The sequence below is a fragment of the Rhipicephalus microplus genome, chromosome 10 (assembly GCF_043290135.1).
Source record: "Rhipicephalus microplus isolate Deutch F79 chromosome 10, USDA_Rmic, whole genome shotgun sequence".
NCBI lineage: Eukaryota > Metazoa > Arthropoda > Arachnida > Ixodida > Ixodidae > Rhipicephalus > Rhipicephalus microplus.
Genome location: NC_134709.1, coordinates 21741099 through 21744214, shown reverse-complemented (window position 1 = coordinate 21744214; position 3116 = coordinate 21741099). Strand labels below are relative to the sequence as shown.

The window sequence follows — 3116 nt, the reverse complement described above, 5'->3', positions numbered from 1 at the left end:
TGGTTTTGGGACGTTAAGCCCCACACAGCAATCAATTCCCCACAGAATAAAAGCAGCTTTCTTTTACTGCCTTACCTTGAAATAAGAACTCCGCGAGAATAGTTGTCGATCAGCATGTGGCTCTTTCAGGTTGAGCACTGTAGAAGCTATCGTTCAGCATGTGGCTCTATAAGCCACAAGCTGATCGATAGCCTCTGCAGTGCTCAACCTGAAAGGCACAGAGCGGGGGGATATTGACCACCGAAGCCTCGAACTGTTTGGTAACTTGTCTCCTCAGCAGACAACGGCAACAGCGCGAGATAAACGTGGCCCAACCCTAATCAGGACAAAGTGCTCCCCTGCGTAGAGCCTGTGTCCTCTGGCAATACGTAAAACGTCACCATTGGTCAACGATGCACTACAGATCCTGGGAGGGCGCGCTGTGAAAGGTAAGCCTGGCTGTAAATATATATAGGCCACCCGGAGCAAAGGGTGCACAAGGCCGAGGGTATGAAAAAAATTTGGTAGGTCACTCGGCTGCTGGTTTGCTGCTACAGTCAGAAGAGCCAATGTACTGCTATATAGTTGGTAGTGCGTAGTCCAGATTTGCGTCACCCTGCTAAAAGAAGTAATAACTATGGTACTCATCAATACATGTTTGTTTTGTGTGCTCTTTTGCGTTCTATAAGAGAGACGAACCTTAGGGTCTCGGCTTGTCGGCATGTCATCTCGTCGTCACAGTGCATCGTAAATGGATCAATATTATGCATATTATGAGTTAAAGGTTCGCTATTAAGTAAAACATCATGTTTGACTTAGCAGCGGTGTCAGAACCCCCATGAAGTTTAACAATGCACAAAATTTCTTATCTGAAACCGGAAACACAAACGTGCATATTTCCGATAAAGCCCCAGATCAGAAACACCGCTGCCTGAAGCATATCTGCAAAGTGACGTTGCGAGAGTGATCTGGTGTTGAATAAAGTAGTATGGAGAAAGCTGACAGTAATAGAGTTTTTTTTTTTATAATGAGAGGAGGCTCTCCCGCTGCAATCGTTCAGTGACCGTGAGAATGATGGGTAGTGCACAAATTCGCCTCGTCTTCGTGCTTGTAGGCTTCAAACGCACCCGTTGCTTTGTTTATCTCCATCTTTTGGTTTTGTTTCAAATAACAGAAGGGATCGCTTCGAACTTCGTGAACTTCGCTTTGAACCTTGTGAACTTAAAATGTTAAGGTGGTGAAGGGAAGCAGCTGAACATTAGCCGACTGTCATGTCGTCACAAAGCAGCTGAAGAAAAAAGCGCACGAAAGAGCACAAAAATGCAAGAAAGAGCGTGCTACATCTCTGAAAGGTACATCATCTACGAATCTTGCCCTCCATTGCCGGCAGTGTTGCTGCGCAGCTTAGTTAAACAAAACCGCTGTAGAGATGAGACATAGAGACCAACGCACGCACGAAATTACTGGAGTGTTTGAAATCGTAAAAGCAAGGGACAGGTGCATGAGCCAGCATTCAACTGCTCTCACATATGCTGACATTTTTGTATCTACAGAATACGTGATCACATGCCCGTTGGGTGTTTCCAAGATTTTTTATGCCTTCCTGTGTGCGTACATAAGACGCGTTTCTTCCATTAAACTTTCAGTCGTTAGACAATGCTTGTGTAGTGCAGTTTCGTGTGTCTTTGTGCTTTTTTTTGTCTGATTGTGATGGGATTACGCGGAATCGCATATCAAATGGGGAGTGGTGTAACATTTGCCATGAAAACATGCCAGTAGCTTCGTGTGTTTGGTATAAATGTTCAACGATTTAGAGTATGCTGTGTTCAAGAAATGTGGGTAAATATTTGATGGCACTCTACTATGGAAGGTTATTAAGCCTTCCCGGTGACCTCACACTTGATAAGGCCACGTCGTCAAAAAGATTACGCCATGAACGAGTTCGCACAGGCAGCCAAGAGGTAAACCGCAATGTGACATGCGTTCAGAACAAATGTTCGCTGATATTGAGTATAATGTGCTCAACTACGGGAGAACTTTGAGTTGTAAAAATGAATGTGCGTATAGAAAATGGGTTAGGACGTGTTTAGAGAAAAATTTCAACGAATTTGAGTGCTTCGCACTCAACTATGGGAGAGCACTAAGCCGTCCCGCTAAAGCTTCCCGGGTTGGGGTGGAAAGAGGGTGCACAAAGGAAACTATGGGCACCAGTAGGGGGGGGGGGGTGGTTAGAAAAAGTGGGTAACGATTTAGAGTACTTGGTACTCTACTATTGGAGAGCAAAAAGCCGTCCCCAAAAGTGGTTAACGATCTGTGTGTTTAGAAAAAGTGGTTGACGATTTAGAGTACTAAGTACTCTACTATGGGAGATGTTTGCACGACCAGCTAGAAGACAGGAGGGAGCACATTCCACTACTTGTCAGTGGAGCCGGTGCTAGTACACTCCACAAAGCTACCTCGTCCTGGAAAGGCTCAATGGCTGCTCGGGTTAAACCAAGAACTCGTCCAGCATTACTCGTTATCCTATGCATAGAACTAAAATTTAATTCCTAAAATTATAAAATTTTAGGATTTTTCTGTATCCTTTAGGCGCGCGTCTCTATTCATAAAATAACAAATGAAAGGTTAGCGTACAAAGTGCCCAAGGTTTTCAAAGAGAGAGTCCGTAAGATTTGCTAACATTCAGTTCTTTTATTACTACCAGTTGTCGCTGGTCTTCCAGGTCCTCGTCGCCAGGACCAAGAGGGCAGTCGATGCCAGAGGGTTCCTGGACTAGGGAACCCTCCCACCTTAGGGTGACACCGGGCCTCACTCGGAACACTGTTTTCTAAATAAACGTTTACTTCTTCCTCTCTTTTCTTACTACGAACATTGGGAATGTGTTAAACCGAACCCCTGCAATATCGCCTTGGGTGTTTTCTAAGCAATGCCTAAGCGTCGACATTTACTAACACAAAACTTTATTCGACAAACAAAAGTAGAAACTGTGAAAACACACTACCGGCTAAGGTGAAGTTACGGTTAATCAATAGTACAACAGATTGTTTGCACCCGGTGAAATTAACCCATTGAAAAGATCGTTGATGAATGTGGCCTTATCTTGAGGTTTGTGAACGAAACTTGGGACACAAAGGCAC

At 44.4% G+C, this 3116-nt stretch overlaps 1 long non-coding RNA gene across 1 annotated transcript; it reads left to right on the top strand.

Moving 5' to 3' along the window:
* Positions 1-290: 290 nt before the first annotated feature.
* On the top strand, positions 291-2828 carry LOC142774182 (uncharacterized). The gene is made up of 2 exons (XR_012886349.1): positions 291-428; positions 2702-2828. It is a non-coding gene; the product is annotated as an uncharacterized LOC142774182 (long non-coding RNA).
* The last annotated feature ends 288 nt before the right edge of the window (positions 2829-3116 follow it).